At 41.8% G+C, this 18,427-nt stretch overlaps 1 protein-coding gene across 3 annotated transcripts in view; it reads left to right on the forward strand.

Annotated features, from left to right (window-relative positions):
- The window catches only part of lingo1a (leucine rich repeat and Ig domain containing 1a), a 98,822-nt gene that overhangs the window by 58,644 nt on the left and 21,751 nt on the right, over positions 1-18,427 (forward strand). The window contains exon 1 of one of the 3 annotated variants that reach the window (XM_061677908.1): positions 10,825-11,000. The exons of the other annotated variants lie outside the window; for them this stretch is intronic. The gene's annotated coding sequence lies outside the window, so the exon portion shown is untranslated. Of the gene's footprint in view, positions 1-10,824; positions 11,001-18,427 lie in introns of those variants that run through there. 3 annotated transcript variants of the gene reach the window in all.

Below are 18,427 nucleotides of genomic sequence, written 5' to 3' on the forward strand. Positions count from 1 at the left end.
GCTGCCGGGGTCCAACGAAAGAGGGAGATGGCGGATGTGAGGCTAGTGAGAGGAATAGCGACCTTGCTGTAATCACGGATAAACCAATGGTAGAAATTGGCGAAACCAAGGAAACGTTGTAGTTCTTTGCGGGTGGTGGGAGTGGGCCAGTTAACGACTGCTTGGGTCTTGGCAGGGTCGGGTTGTAGTTGACCTTTGGAGATGACGTTGCCCAGGAAGTGTAGGGAGGAGAGATGGAATTCGCACTTTTCAGGTTTAACATATAGCCGGTTTTCAAGGAGACGCTGAATGACTTGGCGTACATGGAGGCGGTGTTCTTCGGGGAAGCGGGAGAAAATGAGGATGTCATCAAGGTATTCAAATACAAACCGGTTGAGCATGTCACGGAGGACGTCAGTCATAAATGTCTGGAAAACTGCAGGGGCGTTGGTTAAATCGAATGGCATTACCAGATACTCGAAGTGTCCGAGAGGGGTATTGAAGGCGGTCTTCCATTCGTCCCCCTCTCGGATACGGATGTGGTGGTAGGCGTTTCGTAGACCCAATATGGTGAATACCTGGGCGTCACAGAGGGGTTCAAGCGAGGGGTCGATGAGGGGAAGCGGAGATTTACTCTTCACGGTGATATCATTGAGCCCACGGACGTCAATACATTGGCGGAGAGTGGCGTCTTTCTTTGTAACAAAAAAGAAGTCGGCCCCAACTGGAGAAGAGGAAGGTCGAATGAGTCCGGAATCCAGAGAGTCATGGATATAGTCCTCCATAGCCCTCTTCTCAGGTCGGGAAAGGTTGTAGAGACGGCTGGAGGGAAGAGGGAGCCCCGGCAGCAGATTAATAGCACAGTCATGTGGGCGGTGGGGGGGGGGGGGGGGGGGGGGGGGGTAGACAAATGGCCAAGTCTTTACGAAATACCGGAGAGAGATCATGATATTCTCCAGGGACTCCAGAGAGGTCAACGAGCATGGAAGAGGGTGGTGGTGTACCAGAAGGAGGTATAGCTGAGAGCAGGCAGTGTGAGTGGCAGTGAGGGCTCCATCCGGTGATGGCTAAGTGTGTCCAGTCTATGGTGGAGTTATGTCTTTTAAGCCAGGGAAATCCAAGGACTAACGGGGTATCAGGAGAAGGGATAACAAAAAGGGAAATGTTTTTGCGGTGATTCCCTGAAATAAGCAAGGTGAATGGCACAGTTTGGTGGGTAACAGCGGCGATGATACGGCCATCCAGGGCTGTGACCTTCTTTGGAGATGAAGGTTTATATACCGGTGGTGATAAGGCTGATTGGAGGCAGGTGCTGAAAACAGAGAAGGGAGGGGAGAGAACACAAAGCGCCCTCCCGGCTACAATAACGGAACTGCAGGCAGTATATGACAAAACCCATCACTTCCTTGGTGGAGGCAGCTAGATATTGTATGTCATGGCTGTCTGGTGAAAGACAAGTACAACGTTCCTCAAAAAATTGAAAAAAAAAAAATTGAATAAAAGCATGTTAAAAAAAACATCAGACAGCATGGATTACCATTTAGACCTTGCAAACATGGGAGCAGAGAATAGCATCGCAGCCTTCTTTTGTGTCCGAATGGTTAAAATTCACTCCATGTACTTTCTTACAGTGTCCACAAAGTTTTTTTCTCTTTCTGAAAACGTAACCTCCTTGGCGAAGGTATCGTAAAATCCCCCAAATCATGATCGACATTAAACTCAACAATCGTAACGACAGAGTTAAAGCTTTTAACCGGCGTGCCTTTGGGACCTTGATCGAACCACGCAACCAGCACCGTCCCTATTTTCAAATTTCGTAGCTCTTTTAACAATGTCACCTAATTTCCATCTTTCATAATGACGGCAGCTGATCCCTAGCTTTGCGGCACCTGCTGAAATGGCTGATTTAATTTGTCTCCGGAGGACGCTCTCTCAAGTAAAATCCTGATGGCATTTTGTCGAAACGTCTCGCACCAAAGGCCTCCGACATAGATATTGGCTCGAGTCGAGTGCGCGGAGAAAGGAGGGTTAATGACGGAAACAAAATGACTGATGAAATATTCCGCGGCACGGGTATCCTCATTGTTAAAATGAGGCATTGCCCACACGCCATTAAGCGAGGCGGCGCGGGCAGGACTTGCGTGGGAGTTAAACAGCTGCCCGTCACTCACTGAGAAAAAGAGATGACGTTTGAGCAAACATGGATTTTTGATACCATAGCTGCATGTTAATGCGCAGCGGATGACAAATAGTTTTGCACCATTGATGACAGTTTGTCAGCTTGTAAAGACGGAGCAGGGCGGGCTGATTTGGCACCGTGATGATCTTGTTTTTTTTTTCTTTTTTTATACTGCACCATGAGTCAGATTACACAAAATGGTTGGAGGGACCTTGCCACAAAGCGGAAAGCCGAAGGAATCACAAAGTTGACACTTGAGCGATTTTATTTATTTATTTTTTTTAAGGGGTGCTGCACTTGCACATTGGCGCCATCACTTTTCCATGACTCATGGCTTTCGGTGACAATATTAAATGCATGAACTGCATTTATCCCGCACGGGCAAATAAACCCAGAGGCATCGGGGACGAGAGGAGGCTTGCATCTCTATGCATTTGTTCACGTGTATGACATCAGCAAAAATGCATCAACTCTGACCATTGATGTATTTTTTTCTTTTAAATGTGAATCCTTTATGATACATAATCATATTCCACTGCGATATCAGAGCCTCACTCTCACAATTAGTCATCATCAGAGGCACATCATTATTCCCATGTGTAGGTTTGCGAGAGCTCTGTCAGAAATTATGCTTTTTTTTTTTTTTTTTTTTTTTCCCCAAAGATATTGACACTGTCCATAACAACCGTAATATCATTCCGGTACCATGGCATAATAATCAGTAGCTTTTCCCCTGGTTCGTGAAGGAAGGCTAAAAGGTGTTATACATATCCCGATAATCGGGCTAACCCCTTATCGGATGTCTTATTATAACGTTAAATCCACCACTAATTGTTTTGTGTAATATTAAGACAAGGGAAGATGGTTAGGTCAGGTTAGGTTACAATTAATGTATCTTTCTATAGTATCAGAAATAACAATTGACAAAATACTGTACACAACAATTTTTTTTTATCACAGGAAGCTAACAATTACATTACACTTGACTAATAAAATAAATGAAAATTAAAATGCAATTTTTACAGTCATTTATTGAATGCCGGGCCACAATGATTATTCGAAAAACTCAAATACAGTGGACCCCCGGTATACGCGGCTCGATTCTACAAATATTAGATAGCTGCAGCCCTACCAAACAATATTTGTCATATATTCAAGGCATGCATATATGTATATATTCAAGGCACAAAACTTACTTTGTACTGCAAATTTTACGTCCTTAAAGTTGTAATTTGGCAACAATTGAGGTTCTGTAAGGTTCTGTAATGTAAGATGTTTTTTTAATTGATTGATTTTTTTATTTGGGATTAATAACAATATCAACTACCAGGATTGGCTGACAACGAGTTTAGTGTGTAAACCGCCTCGTCCAAACTCAGTTGGGATAGGTTCCAGCTCACCCATTGCCTAAATGAGAACAATATTTCTACAAATAAAGATCTCCTCTCTAATAAACACCACAGTAAACGACACAATATGGAAAAACTCAGCCTAATCTTTTTAAAGGACAATTTGTGTTGTGATCTCATTATATTCCGATAGCTTGGAGCGTACAGTGTCATTTTTATATATAGAATACGGCGTTGCACAGCAGCAGCCCAAACCGTGTGTTTGCTCACTCTCGGCCTAAACCGAAGAAAAATGAGATAAAAAAAATGAAGAAGAAAAAATGCATGGCTCAACTAAAACAAACATGACATCTGAAAGCAATGTGTTTGTGAATAGCAAATGAACACAGTGAAGGTTGTTTTGTCATTGTGACCTGTGTACTAATACAATTAGTTTCACGATACTGGTAAATGATCACAATGTACCGGTACAACACTCTTAGTTACTTGACTAATTAAGATACTATACTTGGGGATGGGGATAGTTGTCGATTAATTGAAAATTCGGCCACTTGTGTGGAATTGATTGTTGCTTAATCATGTTTGTAAGCAATTAAGGCAAAATAAATTGTGCTGCTTGGCTGCAACCAGCAGAGCCGCTGGTGATTCGGGTTCTTCTTTGGGATTGAAAGAATAACCTGAGGTAAACTACGGAAGTAACTTTTTTTTTTTTTTTTAACAGTATTATAAGATAAACATTTATCTACCATACCGCTTGTCCAAACGTTGGGCGAGAGACAGAGTCCACCTTGGACAGGTCATCAATCAATAGCTGGACACATGCTGTATTTCCCACTTTGGATTTTGCTGTGGACTGATTAAACCAAGGTTGGTTGAACTTTTTGGCCGTAATTCCAGAAGGGATGTTTGGCGCAAACACACCACTACTCATCACTAAAATACATTCCAAGATAACCACACACAAGCGAACAAATTGAAGCTGATGATGATGCCCGTCGTTGGCGATAGATGAAACCGCAGTTGCGAGTGACTTTGCCAAGGCATTGTAAGGTAAGACGCTAGGGCCACTCAATAGGAGCGATAGTCGAGTGCAAGTGGCACGGGGGGCATCATTTATCCCTACTGGTCTTCCTCACGCTGCAAAATTACAGCTGAGTTGCACCGAAAACGCCCCCGCGTTGACAATTGTGTTGTGGCTAATCTAAACCACCCGAGACAACGTGGCTGCTCAGACGTCTCACGGCGCAACAGAGCGAGTTCAGAAGAGTAACCGCCGTCGCATCTCGTTGGGAAGCGAGCATAGATTTTTCTCAACATGCTTTTTATTTCAAAGGTCGGACCAAATTCATTCCAGAATAGTAGTCTTCCAACATATTTTTTTCAGATTTGATAAAATAATGGAAATAGAAAACAATTAGCTCGAGAGTCAAACTGTCCCCATCGGAAAACATTTGATTTTGCTGGCCCTTTTTTTTCTTTTTCGTTTTTTTAAAGAAACAGATCATTTTTAAAAAATCATACAAATAACAATGGTAAGCGTAATAGAATAATTGCCAAAGTCATTTTTAACTTACTGTCACAATATCAACAAAACAATACCAATGTGCTTGTGTTTTTTCTTCATTTCTGTGTAGATTCTCAGTAATCCTGGTCAGGTATTCTGCAAAGGCTGAATTGAGGTAACTATTTTTTTTTGTTGAAGTTATTTCAAAAACATACAAAAATGACTTGGGCAATTCTGCTATTATGCTAATGAAATGTAAATAACACACTCTAATATTAATACATACATCAAAAATCAATACTGCTCACCTGAAAATAGTCAAATCTACACTCTCATTTGCCGACTCCCACGTCACTTAACAGGCCAGGCCAGGCCAGGCCACGCCTTTTAAAGCCACAGACATTCAAAGTCACAGATACTACAATGTAGGGCGTGAGAATGGCAACCCCAAATGGACAAAAATAATACCTGGACCTCACATGCATATTTTGTATGGATATTCTGGAAAATCAATTTGTATGCGTGTACTCTAATAATCGATGGGATAATCACTAATCGATTAAAAAAAGCACTAAAGGGAAACGATTATAAGAGTATGTGAAAGGTTAACAAGTGTGTGTGTAGGATCATAAATGTGCGCTTCTCCATTCGATGTTTTTTTTCTTCATTGTTATCATGTCACTTCATGATCCATTTGCAGCATTATAAAAGCTGTTACACCCGACAACGTAACAATGGCAAACTTAAAAGAAAGCAGCACAAACCAATTGCCCGACGGCCATAATGCCGTTGTTGATCGTTTTGGATTTTCGGGTTATCTGGTGCGCCGCGACACAATTAGATGTCGGCGGGGACAAATTGCACTTCCGTGCCCCTTGCCTCACTTTTGTGTACACTACAATGCTCATTCACGACCCCTGCTATCGAAATCACATTGAGCCAAATCCACGGCTGTCCATTGACAGTGCACCTGACACGTCAGACAAAGGCACGGCGACACAACTGACTGTGACAGGGAGTGAGTTAGCGTGCAGCATGTGTGTGGGAATTGTGGGTTTGTTTGTATGGAACAAGCATCACTGCGACTGCACTGTCTACTAGTACATAAATTTTTTTAATGATGTGTTGGGGGTGATCGAGATGTGCAGTGGCAAATTTTGCGTTAAGGGACGGTGAGATGGATGGAGGACGAAGATCTGAGGAGAGCGGGAAGCTATGGATTGAGATCACCCCTGACCACCCCATAAAAATCGCTCTTGAACCGCCACTGAATTGATATGATACCATTATTCTTATGAAATTTGATAGGCCGCAAGTAATTTATTAATTGAATCGTATGCAGATGCTTTCTGATGAAGTCTCGTAAGAAATGATAAAAAACATAATAATAATAATAAGTTCTGATGATTAGCAGTTGAATGCAAATTGAAGTTTTACATGTCAATTAGTTTACAACCACGGGGGCAACAAAAGGTAATCCTTAGTCGCAAAATAATTTTTTCCAATAACAGAAAAAATATTTTAAGCCTGTCTTGTACGACCGACACATTTTGGGATTGACTTTGAAATGGTGTGAATTGTTCTCTGCGGTGTGTCTCTATGGACGTAATTCAGTCGAGTGTGTACATCGGAGAGTCGAAGTGACGCTTGTTCGCGGTTCGGCTTTATCAGACAGGTCAAGCACAAGAACGGCTGCCCGGTGCCTCAATTTGCAACCTGTTCAAGAAGGCGGGACGATGTTCTCTGATAACAAGCAAATGGCCGCTTTATCGCCTCATCGCAGGGGCCATTTATCGGTTTAAACTGGAGCGTCCGTGTGAGTGACAGCCTTCGGGCCCTCTTTGCAGGTAGATGAAGGGCAAGCGTGCGTGCCAGCGCTGAGGAACACGGCAGAGTAAATGAATTATTGATGCTTTAAAAAAGCCGTGGAGGCACTCTCCTTTGTTACCTCTCTTTGGCTGCTCTTAGCGGGAGAGCGCTACCCTCTCGTCAAATCCATCCCCATAAAGATAATTGCCACCTTTCTTTTAGTTCTTTACATTTGGGAAATACAAAGGAGTATAAGGGCCACAGTACAGCAAAATAATATATATATATATATATTTTTTTAGATGACCTTTTAGTTAGGTATGTCAGATTTTGCCAGAATGAAGTTGTCATTATCAAGTTGAAATGATTATTTAGATTTACGAAATAGATAAATACATACATTTGGCTTAGACTTTTAAAAAAAAAAGAAGCAATTTTAATACTATTACAACTGTATTCTTGTGAAATTTGGTCTATTTAGGCATTTTTGCTAAATTTCCACACTATATATTGTTTTTGTATAATTATTGGTATAATTGGTGTGATTATTTTTTCCTTGTAAATGTATTCATTTTTTCTGCCAATAATACCACTTTCTTTCTCGCAAAGTTACGAGTTAACCGTTTTTATATTTTGACTTAATGGGAGAGTTTTCAGTCTGAAAACTGCTTGCAAGATTTTAAGTTAGCCTCCCTTCACTCAATTTTAGAACTATCCCTTTTTTTCTTGTGCAATTAATCAAATTAGAACGATATTACTAGTTTGTTCTCGTAGAGAATTAAGTCGTCATTTTTGTCGTTGTTTTCTGGCAATGTCTTTTTCTTCTGTGCAACACTTTAATTCTTGAAAACCCCTGCCTTTATTCTTGTGATACTCCAACTATTTCCTCACAGGATGCTCAATAGACTTTTTGTGCCATGTAGCTGCTGACTTACCTTTGAGTGTCCACATCAGGTCTGCCTAGTGATCTGGAAAAGAAGACCCCAACCGCTCATCCTCCCTGGAAGAGTAGTTTCACACACATCGGAAGAGGATGGAAAGAGTCCTAAAGTCGAGAGAACGCACTGAACTTGCAGCAAGCGTATGTTGGCCATTCGTGAACTGATGCTGATGACATTTACATGTAGCTGTGACGCCTGAACGGCTTCTGTCGCTCTGAGGGTCCGTGCAAAAAGGAGTGTTGGGGGGGAGGGGGTAGAGAAATGCTTGCGGGTGCACAGACACTGCACTTTAACACTGCAAGACAAACACTTTAGTCGTACAATTCTCTGTTGTGCAATGTGAAGGAGAGCCTAACTGACATATGGACTAGACAAGTGTGTTAGATAACAGCTGAGATGTGTATTTTTTATTTTTATTTTTTTCCTCTTAGGGAGTAACAGTAAAGATGCCTCTCAGTAAAATGTGAAGTTGTTGGAAACCTTTCAAAGGCAATTTACAAATGTCATCTCATTCCACTGGCTAACTTTTTATGCGGCTATGATAAAAACCCGATGGAGAAGCGATGGATGGCTCACGGTGAAGAAAGTGATTTCATTCATCCGCCTTTGCCCTCGAATCAGCAGGATATTGCCGCAACTGTTTGCGCTGCACGTCTGTATTTGACCAAAGCTCATCTGTCGGTAATGGAAACATAAGCCCCATTTACAAAATAAATTATAATAATTTGAGAATAATTTACAAAAGGCAGAGGTGGCAAACGTAGTCACTCTCTGTACTTAAGTAGAAGTACTGAATAAACTGCTGAAGTAAAAGTAAAAAAGTACATCATCTGAAATAGCACTTATATATCAAATACTAAGACTTAAAGTCCCTGCAAAGTGAGACTAAAAATGTCTTCTAAATTTTATACACCACAGAGAAGATGCCAAATTATATATATATATATATATATATAGTAGTGTTGTGTATATATTTATTTATTTATATATATCATGTCGTGAAGTCATCGAAAAAAGTAACAAGCCTATTTTGACGACGAGGAGAAAGTCCAGATATGTGTTTTCAAATGTAGGGAGTAAAAATTCAAAGTAATCAGGGAAAATAAATACTCAGGTAAAGGGCAGATAGCTGAGAAATCTTAATTACACTTATCATTTCTTCGTTACTTACCACCAGTTACAAAAAAATCCAAATGGAGACTGTGTTCAATCTAATTAACAATTGCTTTCATCTTGTCTCCAAATATCTAACCGACTACTCTTGTGTTACTTTCAAAGGGAACTTCTTTGACTTGTAACACACTTTCCAACTGTAATGAGGCCTTAATTTCTTGTGTTTCCTCTTGAACTAGCACGGGCCTAAACCCTGGCCGGATCTGCTTCCGACTAATCATTCCAAAATGGGCCCGCGGAAGCCCGAGTGGAGGCTTTAACGAAGAGCCAAGGAACGGCTCCAATTTGCTGTCCTCCCACCAACCTCTGCTAATCCTCGCACAGCGTGCGCCGTGATTACAAAGCGGTCGCATCGCGTCGACTGCGAGGGAGGAGAGAGAACGTGATTGATCCAATGATCCAGAAAGTGAGTGATCCAATGATGAATTTAGAAAACAAAATGAACAGAAGGGAAGTACCAAAGAAGAAGTACCAAATTAGTTTGACAGGTACACAAAACGATAGGTAGGTAAGATGCTTGACAGGTACTGTCGGTAAGAAGGAATGTGGGTAGGTCGGATCAGTGCTTATAAAAAATCTACACACTCCTGTTCAAATGCCTACAACATCTAAGTGCCTCCATCTTAATACTCAGGTAAAGGACCAAAAGCTGAAAAATCTTCAAAGTCACTTTGATTTTGTTTTAAGCGAAAGTTTTACTGAAGATAAATATTATTCCGTCCATCCAAAGAAAGGCAACCCACCCACAATAGACACGACAAGATGGCGCCCAACCGAGCGGTCGCTTCGGTAACGCGCTCTCTTGTACTGTCTTATTTGTTTGTGTTTTTCGTTTTGTCTTCGGAGACATTACGCAACTTACTTACACAAGGGAAGACTTGCTAACCATTAGGGAAATCTACCCTGTAATTCCTTTCCAGCATCACCACATTACTGGGAACCTTTCATTGCTCAGTGAATCTCCGTCGTGTGTTTTTAGGACCTCAAAAGTATAAAAATTATTATTATGATTATTTTTTTGTTAAAATGTCTTGTGTCGTACTCGAGCGGCTTCAAGTACCGGAGACAAATTCCTTGTGTGTTTTTGGCAAATTAAGAGGATTCTGATTCTGAATAGATTGGCAACCTTAAAATGAAAGTACTCTCCAAAACGATTAATAGTACTTGTACATAATCAAAGCAACGCTCAAGGCAATTGGAATGAAATCCACTTTTTCTTTCCTTTTTTTTTTTTTTTTTTTTTTTTAAACCATTTAAACTATCCTTCGGTGACATCTGCGACACACAGCAGTGGATCAGAAGAGCACTAACTGAAGCCCACAGCGCCACCAGGCCCTCGCTAGTGGAACTGCACCCTCTTTCTTCCTCGTCTTTCACTCACACTTAAATCTGATTTCATTGCTTGATTTGCTCGTCAGCGTGACGGCGGACACTCTCCCTCAGGCTTTGGACGCGCATGTGGTTGACGGGAGTGGGGTGGTGTTATACCATGCATACAAATGGTGCCCCCCCCAAAAAAAGGTATGATTATCAAAAGGCGCACTTGCTCGTCCAAAACAAAAGAAAGAAAAAATGAGAGATTGAGAGAGTGGGGCTCTGGTAGAAGTGTGTGTGTGTGTGTGTGTGTGTGTGTGTGTGTGTGTGTGTGTGTGTGTGTGTGTGTGTGTGTTTATGTGTGTGTGTGTGTGTGTGTGTGTGTGCCACGCGTGGGAGTGGATCCTCCCTCCCTCCCTCCCTACCTACCACTCCCCCCTCCTTCTCGTCCTTCCATCCATTCCAGCTCTCATTTGCATTCCTTCTCATTGTGGGACGGAGCACCAACGCACAGTCTGGGAGTCGTGGAGAACGGATGCTCGCTGTCCCCTCTTTGGTTTATTGTTTTTTTTTTTTTTTTTTTTTTGGTGGTAGGGGAGTGGAAGCTATATATTCCCCCACCCAACCACCCGCTCCGCGCGTGAAGGTGTTGGACTTGAGGTAGTGCGCGCGCGCCTCAGCGGGGCTTGCTCGGAGTTGCTGTCGCGCGGGTGGAAATGCGAAAGGATGCTCGGCGCTGAGGACCACAGCAGGTGAGTTATTCCACGCGCGCCCTATATGCATGAATGGGTAAGGCTGGGGCGAGTCCCCCCCCCCCAAAACGAACAACAACAACTAACAATAAGGTTCGTGCAAAGTCCACGGTGATCCGGTTGAGGCGCGTCCTCTGCAGGTAAAACACGCACACGCACACACACACACACACACAAACCTCATGAACAAGCAAGCGCATTTTGTTAGCTCTTTGGTCATGTAAGTGTGTGTCGGTGTGTACCTGCGTGTGTGCGTAAGGGATTTCGCCATTAATCACATTGTAATTGTCCCGTGAATGTGATTGCAGCACCTTTCTCGAAGCCCCGTATTAATCTTCACCGCTGTGATAACATTGGCGGCCTCATCTGCAAAGATGGCTTATCTGTTCAATGGGCTGCATCCTGCGCGACGAACCCCCGCCAGTCACCACTCCCTCCCGAACAATCGGGATAGCACATTAAGTCAACTACAAGATGGTAAAACTTGGTCTTTTGACCCCCCCCCCCCCCCCACTATCTTTGCAGAACAACACAGATGCAGCAGAGTATATCACAAGGCTGTGTAATGCTACGCCTGCGGACATTCATAAAGTGCTGTTAGGTTATAAATAGCCTCGGGGAGGGATAGGACGACAGCCCGGGGAAGGAGAAGCAAAGAGGGAGGCAGGGGCTGTGATTTCCTATATGCGCCCCCAAAAACATTCAAGGAAAGATCAGACGACAAAGGGTGTGGCATCTGTAAAGTTGGATTTGGAAGAAAAAAAAACAACAACAACACTATGGAATGTTTTATGTTATGTTTTGCCATTTAAAAAAGCAGACTCAGCACCTGCTGCAGTGCCCCCAAGAGTTAAATAAAATAAAGTAAATAAATCGACGACACGGTCAAGTTGTCGGGTTTTGAGCCGTCACGCGGTCGATGTCTTTTTTCTTTTGCTTTGGGCTCTGGTGCTGTTTGTGAGTGAGAGGTTATAAAGCAAAGGAATCCATACAATACATGCTTTTATGAACTTGGAGGACATACAATTGTGCTAAAATATTACTAACAATGTTAAAATGATAGATGTTTCGAGCCATCGCCCGGTTGAATTTTTTATTTTTTATTTTTTTTTTGCATTGCGTTGTGACCCAGAATCTGAGATGCGAGCCAGCTTCAGAAAGCTAACGTCGCATAATCTGCATAGCATCACACCTGATATACAAGCTCAGTCAAAGAAACAACAAAATCAAGCTCATAACTCAAGCTACTCCTGTGTATGCCAACTTAGTCGTCGCTTCTTCACTTAAGTCCAATCAGTGTCGGTCAGTTTCAAACCGTTCCTGACTGTCAAACCAAATCAAGACGAAGAAGGCATTTCCGCTGTCTGCGGGCTAGGGATGCTAATGCTAAAAACAACGCTAGCAATGACATCAAAGTGCTTCTCTTAACCGCGTGTGCTCAGGACGAAGCGACACGGGCGACACTGTCTTTTTGACCTTTCCAAACTAGCGGTTGACGCTAAGGTTAGCTGTAGTGGCTGGCAGCTACATGTTTTGCGTTTCACTGATCCACATAGTCCTTGTTGCACAATTATAATTACGATTACACAACCATGCCGGTTCTGTCGGCCATTAAAAAAAAAAAAAACTCAGACCGACTTCACTCAATGCATCTTAATGTGTCAGTGTGATCTGTGTTCCAGGAAGTGCGATGAATTAAATTATATATTTTTTAAATTAGTAAACAAGCTGCTGATTGAGCGCCGGGAAAAATTGAATGCACTGATTAATCAAATGTGTAATATAAATGATTTGTGCCCCACCCTGCACTGGTTGCCAGCCAATCACAGGCCACATACAAACAACCAAACATTCGCACTCACATTCACACCTACGGGCAATTTAGAGTTGTCAATTAACCTACCATGCGTGTTTTGGGATGTGGGAGGAAACCGGAGTGCCCAGAGAAAACCCACGCAGGCACGGGGAGAACATGCAAACTCCACACAGGCGGGGTCGGATTTGAACCCCACCAGTCGTCCACCGTGCTTTGATGAACATGCTTTGATTAAAAAGATAGTAAATCAGAGTACTTAAGTAAAATATTTGGACTACTTTTTACTTTCACCTGATTCGTAGTAATCTAAAGTTACACTACCCTTAATTTATTAAAATTTTGGCTACTCCGCCCAGTTGTCTTTACAGCCCAAGACCCGGAGGTTTCGCCACTGCCACCTTAAAGGTTGTGGATCAATGGTGGCCGCCTCCCAGGCTGCTTTTAGACGCGTGATCCGCTTTGTAGTCCGCGCGGCTTCGGCATGCATTAAACAAATGTGCGGACGGCGACCCTGGCAGCCGGTCATCAATAGGATTCACCTCAGTGACCCACAGGAGGAAGGAGGAATCAAACAGTCCTCCTCATCCTCTGCACAGCACATGCCGCCACTGAGGTCTTCTTACCACCTGTTTTTCAATGCTTCCAATTAGGGACGTCACTATTGAATCTTTTTGAATCAATTGTCCTATTGATTATTGGTTGACTCATCGAATAATAATGCCCCCCCCCCCCACCCCCCCTTCCCACACATACACACACACACACACGCGATTATTTGTTTATGTATGTATTTACTACTAACATGTATTTTATTCTCATGGACTTCAACCCTTAAACTACATATGTTGGTACTGAGTGTATTGTATAAATTTGTTGGACAGAATTTGAGACAGCAAAATGGTAAATACTAAACGGTTAAGAATCGCGATTAGCATTAGCGCGCAAGCGATTACCATTTTAGGTCAAAAAAGCATGAATTGCAATTCAGCTCACTCATACTTCTCACGTTATATGTACATTACACATCTAGCAGTGTCTTAAAAATCACTTACAGACGCTCATCTGTTGTTTTTGGCAAAGTTCATCAGTGGCCGAGCAATGTGCAATAAATGTTCGTGTGAAACATTGGTTCTGGCGGGGCAAACATGGTTTCGGGTGGAACTTTTTGGATCCCAGCGTAGATTCGAGGCAGAAATTGCGCGTCGACCCATTTCTGAAGTCGACTTAACCGAGTTATATCATTTTTATTTGATTTTTTTTCCCAGCCCTACTTCTAATAAACAGCGCGTCTGCACGGAGGCTGGTGTATCATCGCGTCTTCTCGCCTTATTCGTTGACACCACGTTTGAAGCTATGTTTGATACTAGTGCGAAGCGACAGCTCTCAGGCTTGCCCTCTGGTGACACAGCCAAATGGCCAGTGGTATTAGCAGGCTCGCGTTGGCTTGTCGTGGCTGTGAGTCTCTTGGAGATGGCGTCATCCCGGGTGTAAAGTTGACACCTCCTGCATTAACAAGGTGTTTATTAGCTCCCAGTTGAGGGGAGCCATGACGCCTACACCGGCATGGCAATTATGTTGTTTACTTTTCTGACACAACTAGCTGCCATTGTGTGGATGCCCATCTGGATGCAAGAAACTGGTACTCCTCAGGGGAGCGGGCGGTGATGGGTTGCGGTGCGAATCATGAGGTGACATGGATCGTGTTGGAGGAATTGGGTGCATATTATGATGACATAATCATTTAATTGTGGCCATTAGTTGACAGTTTTAGCAGTGTGTAGGTTTTTAAGGCCAGGCGAGTATATTTGTATAGCATCATTCATACACAAGGCAAATCGGTTGTGCTTCTTAGAGGCAAGAGGCAATTGCAAAAAGAAAATGTAGCAGTTGTTCAAAAAAGTGATACAAGCAAGAAATATGGCACAGATATTATTCATATCCAACACTTTCCAAAAATACCGCTGGCCAAGCAAAAGTCCAAGATGGCGGCCCCAAAATGTGTTTTTTCCTTTAACTTGAAATGGATTGATTTTGAATGTACATGCTGTATTTCAGGAACCATAATAACTATGGACATGCTTTTGGTACCAAAATGTCAACAATAGTTGTATTTATATTAAATTTGAATACATTTATATATCCAAAACGTAATAATTTCAAAATTGTGGCTCAAAGACACTTTTTTTTCTCTCCTGAGTTTTTAAAAGTACCTTTATGCTCTATCGCAAGAACTGAAATAGATATAGACATGCACTTGGTAAGAAAATATCTATAAACCTCAGTACATTTATTAATTTAAAATCAGTGCATTTTGAGTTAAAAAGGGGGGGGGGGGGATTGTGGTGCAGTCATTTTGGCTTTCGGGGCCATCATTTTAGAATTTTACATAGCCAGCCGTATTTTTTAAAACAATGGGATTTAAAGTCTATATGTACCAAATGTCATGCTTGTATCACAATTTCAACAATTATTCCCTTTACCTCCTCCACTAAAATGAAACAATGATTTAAATGAAGATTCAATTAAGAGATGAAAGGTTAAGATAAACCCAAAGCATTATAAATGACAAGAGAAACACTAAAATTAAAAGATTCATTGTAACCTAACACACCAGGCTGGTGCTCTCATGCCAGCACCTTTTAGTCAGTTTTAATTGAACTGTATTTTGTTTTCCCATTGGTGAAGTTCATTTGATCAGATATGACCACAGCCATCAAACCTTACTATGATTTCTAAATTCACTCAGTTTGGCTTGCTGTAGTGTCTTGGAGGGTTTTTTTCCATTTTTTTTAAGCAACTAATTTAGACAACAGAAAGCGTCATCTTGGAATGATGAACCGTTAGAAACTGTTTCCAAAAAGGCCAGTACTTGTATAACAGGTGACTGGACGAATGTTGCCTTAGAGCTGGTGTGGTCGCTTTAGAGTGCCTCGTTGTCACCGCATGGAAAAGCCCCATGACTGATTTGACTGAATGACTCAATTTACTATTATAGAAATGCTACAGATGTATCAACGTGAAGTTTGGATGTTGGTTTAGCATAGGTAGCATAGGTCGTTAGGAGTGTTCTCATTCACTTAACTTTCAGAAAAACAAAAAAGCCTGTCTTTGTACCATCAACTCCCCTTGACAGTGTTGCAGCTTTGTGCTTTATCGTTTCTGGGGACAGATCAGAAGTTCACGCTCCTAGCTCGAGCCGACGTGTGCGTCGCCTCCTCAATCGCTGTTGATTCCACCCCGATGTTCCGCGCTCTCTTGAACCCAGCATACCGGGATGCAATCACACTTTGCCCCCCACTTCACCTCCATCAGGGCAGAAAGTGGCAGCAGGGGTGTGACTTGAAATATTTCCCTCTAAAACCCTGTGATGTTGCGGGCATTAACATAATTATTGTGTACGCTAATCCAAAGCTGACATTTTGAATTATTAATTTATATTGCAGGTTCATGTGGCAGGGACTTAGTTTTTAAAAATATTCTATTTGTCTTTGTTTGCCACTAAATGTAGTTGTGTTCTTCTGCAAAATAATTAATGCAAGAAACCTCATTTATTCATATTGGTTGAGAAACGGCTCATAAAAACCAAACATGGTATTAAAGATAGCATTAATTCATTAACATTCTGCTGGATACACTTTTATCTCCACAGCAATGTGCTACAATTTGACGTCTTGGCATTAATATTAATACTGATTAAATGCCTGAAATGTACATGTAATGTACAATTTTACAAGTTTATGGAAATACAAATTTGAGAAACTCATTCCAGGGTCATTTGCTGCCTTTCTTAAACTTGTATTAACTTCACAGACAATGTTTTACCATTCTTTATATGTATTACATGTCTAGAAATAAGTTAACTACTGTAACCATAAGACAGTCAGACTTCAATGACAATATATTCATGGAAAGTCGTAGATACGCCTCACACATTCTGTCATCATTATCTGTTTAACAAGTGTAAAAAAAAAAAAAAAAAGCAGTATATATATATTTTTTTTTTTTATTGGCTATGTTTCCTGTTCCTTAAGGACGTTTTGTTTGAAATCCAGACTCCGCTTTTTATTGTTGCTCCATCAAGTAAAATGGCAGACCGAAGCAATAAAATGCAAATCCTTGATGGAGATTATAAATAACCACATCCAACTGTGACCTGCTTTCACTCAAAGTAACTGAGAGGGGCGTCTGCCGGCTTGCTGTAATCAAAAAACACAGGCGCAAATGGGGATGGGGGAGAATAATTATCATGCTCTATTTTTATTTGGCTTCTTCAAGACATGTCTGAAGTATACTAAAGGTCAAGAAGTTGAATTATTAATGCTCAGTTCATACTGTATTTTCTTCTCATAGTCAAACCAACGTTTTCATAACTGCGTGTCCGGCAGCCTTGACTGTGTTGGTTCAACATTCCTTCAGGATGTATTCAAATTTTTCATTTGAATGCGGCGTCCTCCAGTGCCTCATAATTTGTAGTTTCCATGCAAACGCTGCCATAAATTAGCTTGCACCCCCCTCGGGGGTGCATCATTAAAATAAAAACAAGCCATTGATTGTGGATAGGGTTCATATGTCAAGGGTTGGAGAGGTGTTTCTTTGACAATTAAGAATATTCATCACGGGCCCGGAGATGGCATTTGTATGCAAAGCGTTGGGACTTATCAATCGCTGTTGCCGGGCAGATTTAAACATTGACAATGCTTTGGTATAATGGTGGCTGTGCTTGTATAGGATGTGTGATGTGATCTCAAGCTTTGCTTTCGTTAATATACACCCATACTCACTGGACTCTTTTTTTTTTTTTTTACAGTATAATTAGATCCAATACCATCCATCTATCCATTCATCTATTTTCTATTGCGCTTGTTCTCATCAAGGTGATACAATACATAAACTGCAGGCAATCACAGCAAACGTTTGGTTTGGGGAAGGAGACTCACGATTCTTCGGTGGAGGTATCGTTTGCTGCATAGATCATCTCGAGTACAGCACACACTATGAGACCAGTAAGCGCAGTGTGTCAAATTAAAAAATCAGTTAAGACGTTAAAAATTGTTACGTGGAGCAAGTGTCACTGTCAGAGCCCATCTAACCGGGGGGCGTTAGGCCAGCGTGGGGGCCACATTCTGTCACTCAAAAAATGTTTGATGAAATAGATTTAGTTTACCCGACTTTTCAAGATACTGTACAAGGTGTCATTCGGGCGCTATTTTTTAATTCTTTTTTTTAAAGCTTTGACTTGCAAGCAAAAAATTGAGATACGAGCGCTGAAGTGTGGCCGCGAACTCAACTCATTTCACAGCAAATGTCAGTTTTTCAGATTATGAACAATTCTTCTGAAAAGATGCTTTAAGATGTTTATTGCCACTTCAAGTCAAGGTTTACGGTCAAACTAAACAGAACACAAAGAGAATTACACATTGTAACTTTGACTTAGTCTGCTAGCTTAATGCAAACACATACTGGGACACGCTATTGAATAGCATTGGTGTCGCATTGGGCGTGGTGGCGGCTGGTTAGAGCGTCTGCCTCACAGTTCTGAGTACAGGGGTTCAATCCCCGGCCCCGCCTGTGTGAAGTTTGCATGTTCTCCCCATGCCTGCGTGGGTTTTCT

The sequence above is a fragment of the Phycodurus eques genome, chromosome 5 (assembly GCF_024500275.1).
Source record: "Phycodurus eques isolate BA_2022a chromosome 5, UOR_Pequ_1.1, whole genome shotgun sequence".
Lineage (NCBI taxonomy): Eukaryota > Metazoa > Chordata > Actinopteri > Syngnathiformes > Syngnathidae > Phycodurus > Phycodurus eques.